This window comes from Entelurus aequoreus, linkage group LG16 (assembly GCF_033978785.1).
Source record: "Entelurus aequoreus isolate RoL-2023_Sb linkage group LG16, RoL_Eaeq_v1.1, whole genome shotgun sequence".
NCBI classification, from domain to species: domain Eukaryota; kingdom Metazoa; phylum Chordata; class Actinopteri; order Syngnathiformes; family Syngnathidae; genus Entelurus; species Entelurus aequoreus.
Genome location: NC_084746.1, coordinates 51559889 through 51575400, shown reverse-complemented (window position 1 = coordinate 51575400; position 15512 = coordinate 51559889). Strand labels below are relative to the sequence as shown.

Sequence of the window (15512 nt, the reverse complement as noted above, 5' to 3'; positions counted from 1 at the left end):
ACCTACGTCACTTCCACCTACCAATCCCCTAGCAACCGGGAATTCGTTGAAAACAAACCAGCTCACAGCGAACACAGCATTGACAGAAAAAGCATTTAACGAGCGTTGTGGCTTGGAAGTCGGCGTTAAATCCTTCATTTACGCATTTTTACTTATTCGCATATCGTGTGAAAAAAGGAAAATGTATTATTTGCGTCAGACTCGTCTCAGTGAACTTTAAAGCTTCTCAGGCTTAGCTTAGCTTGCTAGTTAGCTTAGCCTGCGCGCTACTAAGAAAGAGACGCGGAAGTTATCAACAACAAGATCAAGTGTTAGTGTATAAAATATTGAGAGATTTGAGGGCTACATGTATTGAATGGCAACATGAAAATTATAGGGTTTATTGGTTTTTAAAAACCCAACTGTTAAGTGCAAATTTAAACGAAACCGGTTTTCGAAAATAGCTAGCTAGGCTATAGACTATATCAGGGGTCACCAACGCGGTGCTCGCGGGCACCAGGTAGCCCGTAAGGACCAGATGAGTAGCCCGCTGGCCTGTTCTAAAAATAGCTCAAATAGCAGCACTTACCAGTGAGCTGCCTCTATTTTTTAAATTGTATTTATCTACTAGGAAGCTGGTCTCGACATTTTTAATTCTAAGAGACAAAACTCAAATAGAATTTGAAAATCCAAGAAAATATTTTAAAGACTTGGTCTTCACTTGTTTGAATAAATTAATACTTTTTTTTTTTTACTTTGCTTCTTATAACTTTTCAAAAATAAGATTTTTCTTCATCCTGCTCCTTCTCAGGCATTGGTGTGTAACGGTGTAACTGAATAATTGTGGTATAATTGTCTATCAAAGATGCACATCAATGAAGGAGATAAATAAAAATGATGATGATGATGATGATGAAAATGATGATGATAAATACAGTTTTAGAGAAAAAATACAACCTTAAAATGATTTTAGGATTTTTAAACACATATACCTTTTTACCTTTTACATTACTTCCCCTTCTTTCCTGACAATTTAAATCAATGTTCAAGTATTTTTTTATTTTTTTATTGTAAAGAATAATAAATACATTTTAATTTAATTCTTCATTTTAGCTTCTGTTTTTTCGATAAAGAATATTTGTGAAATATTTCTTCAAACTTAATATGATTAGAATTCAAAAAAATTATTCTGGCAAATCTAGAATATCTGTAGAATCAAATTTAAATCTTATTTCAAAGTTGTTTACAATGGAGCGAGAGAGATTCGGACCGAGAAAGTGACGATTACCCCATTAATTTGAGCGAGGATGAAAGATTCGTAGATGAGGAACGTTACAGTGAAGGACTTGAGAGGCAGTGATGGACGTATCTTTTTTCGCTCTGACCGTAACTTAGGTACAAGCTGGCTCATTGGATTCCACACTCTCTCCTTTTTCTATTGTGGATCACGGATTTGTATTTTAAACCACCTGGGATACTATATCCTCTTGAAAATGAGAGTCGAGAACGCGAAATGGACATTCAGTGCCTTTTATCTCCACGACAATAAATCGGCGAAATGCTTTAGTTACGAGCTAACGTGATAGCATCTTGCTTTAACTGCTTATAGAAACAAAAAAATAAACCCCTGACTGGAAGGATTGACAGAAGACCAACAATACTATTAAACCGTGGACATGTAAATACATGGTTAATGCTTTCCAGGCTGGCGAAGGTTAACAATGCTGTGCTAACGACGCCATTGAAGCTAACTTAGCAACGGGACCTCACAGAGCTATGCTAAAAACATTAGCTCTCCACCTACGCCAGCCAGCCCTCATCTACTCATCAACACCCGTGCTCACCTGCATTCCAGCGATCGGCAGAAGGACAAAGGACTTCACCCGATGCGTTTGGCGGCCTGGAGACGTAGGAAGTCAAGGTGAGGTCGGCGGCTAGCGCGGCTAGCGCTCCAACAAAGTCCTCCTGGTTGTGTTGCTGTAGTCTGCTGCTAATACACCGATCCCACCTACAACTGTCTTCTTTGCAGCCTTCATTGTTCATTAAACAAATTGCAAAAGATGTCCAGAATACTGTGGAATTATGAAATGAAAACAGAGCTTTTTGTATAGGATTCTACGGGGTACCATAACTTCCGTTACTCTGACTTCGTCACGCGCATACGTCATCATACCGCGACGTTTCAGCCGGATATTTCCTGGGAAGTTTTAAAAGTCACTTTATAAGTTAACCCGGCCGTATCGGCATGTGTTGCAATGTTAAGATTTCATCATTGATATATAAACTATCAGACTGCGTGGTCGGTAGTAGTGGCTTTCAGTAGGCCTTTAAAAGACTCCTCAGCTGCTGCACAAATAGTAGGTGAAAGGAAGGCACAATGTTGCATCTTGCTTCCTTCGTCTTCAACCTTCACCTTCCCGCAGGCTGCGACAAACACTCCTGTGGACGCGACTTTTAATTAGTTTGCTGTGTCGAGCATGGAGCGAGAGACAGAGAGAAAGTGCAGACTAGAGGTTTCTAAAGTTAGAATCAGGGGCCTTTCGTGGGCCTGGAGCTCAATTTTTATTAAGTTTGCTATGTATTATTGACCTGGATCTAAATATTATTAAATGATCTTATTGTTTATTGTTTATTGAATGGATCCCCACTAGCTGACGCCAAGGCGACTGCTCGTCTTGCTGGGGTCCATATAGGAGCATACAAAACAAAAATACAAAGAATACATACATTACCAAACATTATACATAAGAAAAATACAACATAAGATAAAAAAGCTAGTTAAATTGTATTCAAATTGCAAAGAAACAAAACGTTTGTATAAATATCAGTCATCTTCAACGATAACCTATTTCACTCAACCAAAAAAAGTAAAACATTTGAACATTGTCGACTATTATAGTTTACTTCACCATACAGAAAAGACTGTATACTACTTGTATAATCAGGAATAATCACATTTTAATTGGAACTATAAAAAAAAATCCAGTGGCCATATATTTGTATCCCCCCCGCCCCGTTTAACATGGACAAACACTTTTCAATAGAGATGTCCGATAATGGCTTTTTTGCTCTTAATTATCGATTCCGATATCAACCGATACCGATATATACAGTCGTGGAATTAACACATTATTATGCCTCATTTTGTTGTGATGCCCCGCTGGATGCATTAAACAATGTAACAAGGTTTTCCAAAATAAATCAACTCAAGTTATGGGGAAAAAAATGCCAACATGGCACTGCCATATTTATTATTGAAGTCACAAAGTGCATTATTTTTTTGAACATGCCTCAAAACAGCAGCTTGGATTTTGGGAAATGCTCTCCCTGAGAGAGCATGAGGAGGTTGAGGTGGGGGTGTATATTGTACAAGGGGTTCTGGGTATTTGTTCTGTTGTGTTTATGTTGTGTTACGGTGCGGATGTTCTCCCGAAATGTGTTTGTCATTCTTGTTTGGTGTGGGTTCACAGTGTGGCGCATATTTGTAACAGTGTTACAGTTGTTTATACGGCTACCCTCAGTGTGACCTGTATGGCTGTTGACCAAGTATGCGTGGCATTCACTTGTGTGTGTGACTGGGCCGGCACGCAAAGGCAGTGCCTTTAAGGTTTATTGGCGCTCTGTACTTCTCTCTACATCCGTGTACACAGCGGCGTTTTAAAAAGTCATAAATTTTACTTTTTGAAACCGATAAATTCCGATAATACATTTTAAAGCATTTATCGGCCGATAATATCGGCAGTCCGATATTATCGGACATCTCTACTTTTCAAGTGTAAAACATACCGAGAGAATGTCCTTTACATTTGACAACGAGCTCTGAGTATGTGCTTTTACGTCCATCCAGAAGTCACTTTTAAGTCTGTGTGGTATAAAACCAGTAAAACATCAGAACAGTATTTTTTTGTTCAAATCCTGTGCTTTTTGAGGTTTAGGTGACACGGAACACTTACTGTAAAACATTGATAACAAATTTATAAAAATCGCAATGACAAAAAATAAGAGATTCCAACTTTTGCTGCAACATTCTGAAAAAGCTGCTGCAAAAAAACACACATTTAGTAGAATGTTTTTGTTATTTAAATGGTAAATGGGTTATACTTGTATAGCACTTTTCTAATTTCAAGGTACCCAAAGCGCTTTGACACTATTTCCACATTCACACATTCACACACTGATGGCGGGAGCTGCCATGCAAGGCGCTAACCACGACCCATCAAGTCAAGGACACAACGGACGTGACAAGGTTGGTAGAAGGTGGGGATTGAACCAGGAACCCTTAGGTTGCTGGCACGGCCACTCTCCCAACTGCGCCACGCCGTCACAGTGGAACCTCGATTTACGAACTTAAATGGTTCTTGGTAGAGATGTCCGATAATACCGGCCTGCCGATATTATCGGCCGATATATGCGTTAAAATGTAATATCGGAAATTATCGGTATCGTTTTTTTTATTATCGGTATCGTTTTTTTATTTTTTTTTTATTTTTATTTTTTATTTTTTTTATTAAATCCACATAAAAAACACAAGATACACTTACAATTAGTGCACCAACCCAAACAACCTCCCTCCCCCATTTACACTCATTCACACAAAAGGGTTGTTTCTTTCTGTTATTAATATTCTGGTTCAGAATCAGAATCAGAATCAGAATCGTTTTATTGCCATTGTTTGAGAACGGGTTCACAAACTAGGAATTTTTCTTGGTGCAAACGTGCGACATAAAACACATATAACACATATTTGGTATAAAAAGAGCTGTGACTGAGCTATCAGATAGACTTAGAAGGGATTCAAGGAATTCAAGGAGCTGCTGTTAGGAGTTATTGTTCATTTGCCTGATGGCCGAGGGGAAAAAACTGTTCAGGTGGCGGGTTCCTACATTATATATCAATATACACTACCGTTCAAAAGTTTGGGGTCACCCAAACAATTTAGTGGAATAGCCTTCATTTCTAAGAACAAGAATAGACTGTCGAGTTTCAGATGAAAGTTCTCTTTTTCTGGCCATTTTGAGCGTTTAATTGACCCCACAAATGTGATGCTCCAGAAACTCAATCTGCTCAAAGGAAGGTCAGTTTTGTAGCTTCTGTAACGAGCTAAAGTGTTTTCAGATGTGTGAACATGATTGCACAAGGGTTTTCTAATCATCAATTAGCCTTCTGAGCCAATGAGCAAACACATTGTACCATTAGAACACTGGAGTGATAGTTGCTGGAAATGGGCCTCTATACACCTATGTAGATATTGCACCAAAAAGCAGACATTTGCAGCTAGAATAGTCATTTACCACATTAGCAATGTATAGAGTGTATTTCTTTCAAGTTAAGACTAGTTTAAAATTATCTTCATTGAAAAGTACAGTGCTTTTCCTTCAAAAATAAGGACATTTCCATGTGACCCCAAACTTTTGAACGCTAGTGTATATCAATACAGTCTGCAAGGGATACAGTCCGTAAGCACACATGATTGTGCGTGCTGCTGCTCCACTAATAGTACTAACCTTTAACACTTAATTTTACTAATTTTCATTCATTACTAGCTCCTATGTAACTGTTTTTATATTGTTTTACTTTCTTTTTTATTCAAGAAAATGTTTTTAATTTATTTATCTTATTTTACAATTTTTTTTTAAAAGAACCTTATCTTCACCATACCTGGTTGTCCAAATTAGGCATAATAATGTGTTAATTCCACGACTGTATATATCGGTATCGGTTGATATCGGTATCGGTAATTAAGAGTTGGACAATATCGGAATATCGGATATCGGCAAAAAGCCATTATCGGACATCCCTAGTTCTTGGCCATGGTTTGTAAACTAGGAAGTTTGTATAGTGAAGCATAGTCCCCCATACGAAACAATGTAAACGTGAATGATTGGTTCTAGCCTTGATAAAAGTCTTATATATATTACAGCTGTCAATGTTAACGCATTAACGCATGTGATTAACCAAACATTTTTTTCCCGTTGCCATTCATGAATGATGATTAATCACAGTGTATGTTTTGACCGGAAGGAAGGCAGCGTGCATTATGCACAGGCAGTGATCACGTCACACGCCAGTTAAAGCGATGTGCTCTGCGCCCACTTTTGCTTCAAAACAAACCTCGATGAAACTTTAGATCAAATCTAGGGCTGCAACAACTAATCGATTAAATCGATTAAAATCAATTATAAAAATAGTTGCCGATTAATTTAGTCATCGATTCGTTGGATCTGGCTTTTTAATTTTTTTAAATTTATTTTATTTTATTTTATTTTTTTAAATAAACCTTTATTTATAAACTGCAACATGTACAAACAGCTGAGAAACAATCAAAATAAGTATGGTGCCAGTATGCTGTTTTTTTTCAATAAAATACTGGAAAGGATAGAAATATAGTTTGTCTCTTTTATCCGATTATTAATCGATTAATCGAAGTAATAATCGACAGATTAATCGATTATCAAATTAATCGTTAGTTGCAGCCCTAATCAAATCTAGAACTTGACTTAGTTGTGGTTTCCCTCTCTGCATGAAAGTTTAAAATGAGCATATATTAATGCAGTATGAAGAAGAATGTTTTAATGTAGACACATAGAATCATCATACTGCTGTGATTATATGCATCAAGTGTTCATTCAAGGCTAAGGCAAAATATGGAGATATATATCGTGACATGGCCTAAAAATATCCAGATATTAATAAAAGGCCATATCGCCCAGCCCTAATTCAGCCACAGTTTTGTTATTGTTTTTAGTATTTTTCTTAAAGCACCGACCAAGAGTGGCAACTATAAATCATGAAGCATAATGTCATAAGGGACAAGGAATAAGCGCCGTTTGGTAATTTCAACGTGAAATAAATGATATCGATATTACGATATTTTCTTAATTCATATCTTGTTGAAAAATATATCGATATATCTTACGAACTCGAGATATCGCCCAGCACTAATCCAATGTAGTATTAGCATGGAGCTAGCACATTTTCAGTGCTTTCTATCAGGCATGCGTGCTTTGTTGACATGGATAACTGAACTGCAACATTAACTAGAGGCCGTCCGCACACTTGCCAACCTTGACACCTTCGAATTCGGGAGATTGGGGGGGGCGGGGTTGAGGTGGGCGGGGTTTGGTGCTAGCGGTAGTGTATATTGCAGCCCGGAAGAGTTAGGGATGCAAGGGATTCTGGGTATTTGTTCTGTTGTGTTTATGTTGTGTTACGGTGCGGATGTTCTCCCGAAATGTGTTTGTCATTCTTGTTTGGTGTGGGTTCACAGTGTGGCGCATATTTGTAACAGTGTTAAAGTTGTTTATACGGTCACCCTCAGTGTGACCTGTATGGCTGTTGACCAAGTATGCTAGGCATTCACTTATGTGTGTAAAAACTGCATATATTATGTGACTGGGCCGGCATGCTGTTTGTATGGTGAAAAAGCGGACACGTCGACAGGTTGTAGAGGACGCTAAAGGCAGTGCCATCACGGCACGCCCTTAGAATTGTTGTCTGGGTGAAAATCGGGAGATGGGAGAATGGTTGCCCCGGGAGATTTTCGGGAGGGGCACTGAAATTCGGGAGTCCCCCGGAAAAATCGGGAGGGTTGGCAAGTATGGCCGTCCGATTTGCCCGCCAAGTGTTTGAGTCTGCAACCGGACGTGACGTCTCGTGCAACGAAAGTATCATAATATTGTACCGTTTGATTTTACGTGGCAGCACGGTGGAACAGGGGTTAGTGCATGTGCCTCACAACACGAAGGTCCTGAGTAGTCCGGAGCAACGTTCCCTCTAAGGTGCGCACCTACGCAATTGCGCACTGCTCACGCGTCCTCTGCGCACAGCAAATCTATGCCGCGCAAAAAATCAAATCCCACTCCAAACAAAATAAACAAATTGTTTGTTTTGTATGATTTTGCAATGCAACTGTGAGTAACAGGTGACGAAAGGCGGCCACAACAGATAAAAACAACGTTTGTCAACACTTAAATTATTGTAACGTCTGTGGAGACACTTAAAGGAGGACAGGAATTCCATCGGTCCCTTTATTTAGCGAAATTGTTTGTCGGCCTTAACCACACCAAAACAATGTGTAAAATACTTCTATCTAGCTAAACTGGTCGTTGTCTACCGTACAAACCAAGCCAAAAGCAACTCTTTGTCATCTGTTATATCAACAGCAGCCGCTTGCTCTCTCTCACCTGCACCAACACATACACTATGGCAATTAGCCACTGGTGCGTTTATGGCCACACAAAAAGTTGGACAACTCCAACACTACACGTGAAGTGTAAATTTCAGGTCGTTTTACTATGACTCCTCAATCAGTGTGCTTATTCTACTGTCATTTGTTAAGAATGTTATTTTTGGGATATTCATCATGAAATGATGTTACAGGACTACATAATTGCTAATAAAAATATTTATTTTACGGACAGAAAGTTAATAAACACTTCATCTCATGCAACATGTGAATGTTTTAAGGGGAACTAAATGTGATCTCTGAAAGGGGTACACAATCTTTCCAAAGCAGGACCCCCACCCAGGCATAAAATATTATAGTGCATAGCTGATTAAAAAAAACAATATCTAAGTGGGCCAAATCACATATATTAGAAAATAATCTCTTGACATTGACTACTGTCACTTGATTATAATAATAAGACATTTAAATTGTTATGTCAGGTTTGAGACAAATGTGCTGCTGGTTGTCAGAGTTTGTTGGTGACGAACCCCAAGATGCAGAGATGATGGCAGGCATAGTGCGAGAAAACATGATTTAATTAATTACTTTGGCAAAAAAACAAACAAAAGGGAACAAACAAAAGGCGCGCACAAGGCGGAGAACAAACTAGGCCAGGGGTCACCAACGCGGTGCCCGCGGGCACCAGGTAGCCCGTAAGGACCAGATGAGTAGCCCGCTGGGCTGTTCTAAAAATAGCTCAAATAGCAGCACTTACCAGTGAGCTGCCTCTATTTTTTAAATTGTATTTATTTACTAGCAAGCTGGTCTCGCTTTGCCCGACATTTTTAATTCTAAGAGAGACAAAACTCAAATAGAATTTGAAAATCCAAGAAAATATTTTAAAGACTTGGTCTTCACTTGTTTAAATAAATGCATTAATTGTTTTACTTTGCTTCTTATAACTTTCAGAAAGACAATTTTAGAGAAAAAATACAACCTTAAAAATGATTTTAGGATTTTTAAACACATATACCTTTTTTACCTTTTAAATTTCTTCCTCTTCTTTCCTGACAATTTAAATCAATGTTCAAGTAAATTTATTTTTTTATTGTAAAGAATAATAAATACATTTTGATTTAATTTTTCATTTTAGCTTCTGTTTTTTCGACGAAGAATATTTGTGAAATATTTCTTCAAACTTATTATGACTAAAATTCAAAAAAAATATTCTGGCAAATCTAGAAAATCTGTAGAATCAAATTTAAATCTTATTTCAAAGTCTTTTTAATTTCTTTTAAAAATTTTGTTCTGGAAAATCTAGAAGAAATAATGATTTGTCTTTGTTAGAAATATAGCTTGGTCCAATTTGTTATATATTCTAACAAAGTGCAGATTGGATTTTAACCTATTTAAAACATGTCATCAAAATTCTAAAATTAATCTTAATCAGCAAAAATTACTAATGATGTTCCATAAATTATTTTTTTAAGTTTTTCAAAAAGATTCGAATTAGCTAGTTTTTCTCTTCTTTTTTTCGGTTGAATCTTGAATTTTAAAGAGTCGAAATTGAAGATAAACTATGTTTCAAAATTGAATTTTCATTTTTTTCGTGTTTTCTCCTCTTTTAAACCGTTCAATTAAGTGTAAATATAATTAATTATAAATAATAACAGAGTTAAAGGTAAATTGAGCAAATTGGCTATTTCTGGCAATTTATTGAAGTGTGTATAAAACTGGTAGCCCTTCGCATTAATCACTACCCAAGAAGTAGCTCTTGCTTTCAAAAAGGTTGGTGACCCCTGAACTAGGCTATAAACTAAAATAGCACAAAGGCTAACTGTGGACAATAAACAAAAACACTAAAAACTATGACTAAAGCGGAGTGGACAAAAGTAGACGGAGCTACAACGACAAATAGGTAGAAGGTACAAGTGACAAGTGACATTCAGGTAGACACTACAATGACAATGATCCAGCCGTGACTGGAGGGCAGGACAGGTTTAAATAGCAGCCGGCTGACTGGCACCAGGTGTGGCCAGGTGCCAATCAGCCACAGCTGAGGGGACAAAACACTCAGGGAACATAATCAGGAAATGAAGACAAAATAAAAGCACTGACAGGAAACTAAGACAAACGCAGAGGAAAAACTAAAACATAGCCAAACTGTCAGGGACAAGCCTGACACTGGTATGACCACAGTGTGCACGTCTGTATTCCAGTGAATGCTCAGGGTGTTGGTGTGTGTGCTCACACACATGAAAAATTAGAGGGAACATTGGTTTGGAGTTCAATCCCGGGCTCGGGATCTTTCTGGGTGGCGTTTGCATGTTCTCCCCGTGGGTACTCCGGCTCCCTCCCACCTCCAAAGACATGCACCTGGGGATAGGTTGATTGGCAACACTAAATTTGCCCTGGTGTGTGAATGTTGTCTGTCTATCTGTGTTGGCCCTGTGATGAGGTGGCGACTTGTCCAGGGTGTAACCCGCCTTCCGCCCGAATGCAGCTGAGATAGGCTCCAGCACCCCCCCGTGACCCCAAAAGGGACAAGCGGTAGAAAATGGATGGATTTGACGTGAATCTGTACTTTGGAGTACTAACACAGTGTTTCTCAAAGTGTGGGGCGCGCCCCACTGGTGGGGAATAGAGACATGACAGGTGGGGCGCGAGGAACGGGAGGACTTTCACTTTACATTTTTTTTATTTTATTATATTCTTAGATTTTTTTTTTTACTATGCTTTCATTTTCTATACACACTGTAAATCACTTTGTGATTCTGTCTGTGAAATCCGCTATATAAATAAATGTAAATTACTTATTTTTCCTGTAGGCTTTAAATTTCTAGGTAGGAGCGAAAGTTTGACAGACATAGCAACAGTAACTAATGGGGGCGGGGCTAAGCGGAGCTGTGTCCATTCTTCTCCCCTTTGCCACATCTTATCTGTGTGAGATAGGCTTTTCAGCTGTTGCTTCACTCAAAACAAAGTACAGGTCTCAGCTGAACATTGAGCATGACTTAAGAGTGGCAGTGTCAAGCCTGCAACCCCCATTTGAAAAGCTGTGCAGTGCAAAACAGGCTCATTGCAGCCACTAATGCTGGAGTACTGTAAAACTCATGTTCACTAGCCCTGTCTTGCCAAATGCATAGCTCCTCCTTTTTTTTTTTTGCAAAGATAGCAAAGTGGCACTTTTATTTGATTTATTATTGAACTTGATGCAAGTTATAACACTTTTATTTGATTTATTATTGAACTTGATGCAAGTTATAACACTTTGATTTATTATTGACCTTGATGCAAGTTATAACACTTCTGTTTTATTTATTATTGAACTTGATGCAAGTTATTTTATTTATTATTGATCTTGATGCAAGTTATACCACAGCTGCACAGTTATTTTATTTATTATTGAACTTGATGTTATTTTATGTTATTGAGTTTGAATGTATACAACTTGATGTTACTTGATGTTCAATAAACTTGAAAATGTTAAGCTTGGCATTAGCGTTCTGTTGGGGCGATGGGGGCAGGTGGGGCTTGAAAACTCCCCCTTGTCCAAAGTGGGGGATGACAAAAAAAGTTTGAGAACCACTGTACTAACACAATTCTGTTGGTACCCAAAAAAACTGCTGAATTTGGTACTCATCCCTATTCTGTATGCGGCCCTCGGAGGCCAAAACTTTGACATTCATGGCACAGATGAAGCAGTTGCAGGGAGTTACAACACAGTGCCTGTATTATTATTTTTTAATTGGTTGTCTTTCTGGTGCCGACTGTAACCTCCATCCAGCGAGGAGGAGACAGCTACCGCTGTGAGGAGCGACCACACCGACACAGTTGCCATGAATACCAAAGACGGAGGAGCGCTCAGCGGGTCAAAGGTTTTTTTTTTGGTTTTTTTTTCCTGGGCTGTGAATTTGCAGCAGGGGGGTGAGCTGAGGAGAAGGAGACAGAAGGATGTTAGGAAGCCAGCAAACAGATGAGGAGTGACGTGAAATTGGAGAGCGTGACAGACAAGAGGCGCGCTGAGAAAAGAAAGTGACGAGGTAAAGGAGGGGGGGAAAGGCGTGTGTCAGAGAAAGAAGCACGTCGGAGAGCCTGAAATGTAGGCCAAGCCCGTCTGAGGGAATTCAGGGGCGTCCTTTGATGAGAGGACGTTACTTTTCCCAACTATCAGTCACGTGATGCGGTCATTATGCAGCACAAAGCAGCCGCGCCATCATTAAGCTTTGCTCGTGTGTTACTTGAGGAGATATCACACCGCTGCTGCTCACTGCTCCCCTCACCTCCCAGGGGGTGGAACAAGGGGATGGATCAAGCACCAATTACAATTATTTCAATTCATTTCAAAGGTAGATGTTGATTTGAAATACAAGTATTTTGAGTTTAGAGACACTATAAGCCTATAAATTGATGTACTACTGCAGGGGTCGGCAACCTTTACCACTCAAAGAGCCATTTTGACAAGTTTCACAAATTAAAGAAAACAATGGGAGCCACAAAACTCTTGAAAATTTAAAACGAAATAACACTGCATACAAAGCTTTTTTTGCTTTGTGCTATGTTTTAACCAGGGGTCTCAGACACGCGCCCCGGCCCGCACCTTAATATAAAAATTTAATGATAGTGCGACCCGCGATTATCAGGCGCTGATAGCGTCATACTTTTGTTGACCAGAGAGGAGATTCTGTAGAGAAATCTCGTTCGTTGGTTAACCTTTTTGATTACCTTAGTTGCCATTTTATCACAACAAAGATTAGCCTCTTCGGCGGTATAGCTCGGTTGGTAGAGCGGCCGTGCCAGCAACTTGAGGGTTGCAGGTTCGATCCCCGCTTCCGCCATCCTAGTCACTGCCGTTGTGTCCTTGGGCAAGACACTTTACCCACCTGCTCGCAGTGCCACCCACACTGGTTTGAATGTAACTTAGATATTGGGTTTCACTATGTAAAGCGCTGTGAGTCACTTGAGAAAAAGCGCTATATAAATGTAATTCACTTCACTTCACTTCACTCTAGAATGGAACCTAGGTAGGTGACCTCATCTTTCCTGGTGATAACAGCCTGTTCTCACGTCCGCTTTCCCACAATATAAACAGCTTGCCTAACGAATTCAAACGAATGGAAACAAGAATTTCAGTTCATCCAGGACAGTTCGAAGGGGAAGGTGTATGTTGCCTGTAAATATGTAGAACAGACTTCTCCATTGAACACGGTGGCCGAAATGATATACTCATCATGAACGGAGAAGTTAAACAGGACAATACTGCCATCTAATGGATAGCCACCAGTACACTGAAATTCAAGTATTTATTTTATGTAAATAAAATAAATAAATATATATATATATATATATATATATATATATATATATATATATATATGTATATATATATATATATATATATATATATATATATATATATATATATATATATATATATATATATATATATATATATGTATATATATATATATATATATATATATATATATATAGCTAGAATTCACTGGAAGTCAAGTATTTCATATATATATATATATATATATATATATATATATATATATATATATATATATATATATATATTGATTGTACAGATATGGTGTTGTTTCTGCTGGGCAAGTATGCATGACGCGCCTCCTACAGCGCCTTGGGTCAGGTGCAGGGTCATCAGCCGGGGACCACCGCTCATTGGAGTTTCGCTCTCTTTAACCCCGGAACGCCTCCTGGTGGCGGAGCGGTGGCAGGGACGTCTCCCTGCCACCCCCTGCAGCTGACCCATCTTATTGCCTTGACCCCCAGTACTTATCCCTCCTCCTCAGCCACAACCAGAAGCTTCCCTTTTCTGCTTCCTCAGCAAGGGCCTTAGTTTCCCTTTGGAGCTTTTCCCCAGTCGTTCCCACATCTCGGAGCAGCTTTATAGTTGATGTACCGACGAAGCCCCGACAGCCTACTTCCACAGGGTAGATGGTAGTGGACCAACCTGCCTCTCTGCACTCAGCAGCCAGATCTGCATACTTGGCTGCTTTGCGCTCGTAGGCTGCCTGGATTCCCTCCTCCCAGGGGATGGTGAGCTCAATCAGTATGGCAGCCTTGGTAACAGCAGACCACAGCACGATGTCTGGGCGGAGTGAAGTGGTGGTGATTTCACGGGGGAACTGGAGCTGTTTGCCGATGTCAGCCCTCATACTCCAGTCCCTTGCCAGAGAGAGGAAACTGCGGGGGCCTCGTCGGCTGGTGTCTCCTTTGCCTTCCCCTGGCCTCACAAACATGACAGGAAGTTGCTTGGCTATGGGCTGGCTGTTGGCCTCTTGTCTACTGCTCTCCAGGACTTCGGCCAGTTTCCTCAGGACTTGATCATGCCGCCATCTGTAGCGACCCTGTGTCAGCGCGATCTTGCAGCCTGATAGCAAGTGCTGCAGGCTGGCGTTGGGAGCACCACACAGGGGACAGCTCTCCTCCTGGCCGAACCACTGGTGGAGGTTTCTGGGGCATGGCAAGGTGTCATAAGTTGCCCTGAGTAGGAAGCTGAGTCTGGCTTGTGGCATCTTCCATAGGTCGGCCCAGCTGATGGGTCTGCTGATGGTACCTTCCCAAGTGGTCCATCTTCCTTGGCGACCTTGAGACACGGCCTTGATAGTATATTGCTCCTGGTTTGCCCTTGAGACCTCCTCCACAACCATGGCTCTGCGTTCCCTCTTTGTGGCCTTGGACCAGAGGCGTGGAGAATCACCCCAGCCAAGCCCCGCTCTCCCCACTTGCACCCTGCCGACTATCTCCTGGTGTTGGAGCCTGCCAATGGCCTTGGCGACCTCTGGCCCTGCTTGCCACTTCCGGCCTGTTCGGGTAGGTACACATGCATTCCTCACTGTAGGATCTGAAGATTCTTCCAGCTCAAGAACCAGTCTGGCCTTCTCTTGCTTATAGCCCAGGGTGATGGACTGGATCGGCAGATGCAGCGAAGTTTCCCCAAATAAGCCAGTGTCTGAGAAGCAACGCGGTAGGCCCAGCCACTTTCGGATGTAGGAGTTGGCTAGTCTGTCCAACCCGTTGGCTGTTGAGGATGGAATCTCACAAATCTTCAGTGGCCACATAACCCTTTGGTACAGTGTGAAGTTGTAGCACCACAACTTGTACTTTCCGGGGAGCTGGCTCTTGTTAATACTCGCTAGGCCTTCTGAGAGTTGTTTCCGTGCTGCCTTGCCTGCGTGCTTGTCCGACAGGTCCGCATTGTACTGCCTCCCCAGGCTTTGGATGGACTGGTTGACCAGTAGAGGGATTTGCTCACCTCCTGCAACAAAGATGGTTTTGTCGCTCCTGGTGCCTTTGCGCAAGGAGAGGCTTCGTGACTTGGAGGGTTTTATCTTCA

The 15512-nt window shown here is 40.4% G+C and overlaps 1 protein-coding gene across 2 annotated transcripts in view; it reads left to right on the top strand.

Moving 5' to 3' along the window:
- Nucleotides 1-15512, top strand: part of st6galnac5a (ST6 (alpha-N-acetyl-neuraminyl-2,3-beta-galactosyl-1,3)-N-acetylgalactosaminide alpha-2,6-sialyltransferase 5a) — a 170797-nt gene that overhangs the window by 80903 nt on the left and 74382 nt on the right. The window lies entirely within an intron of this gene.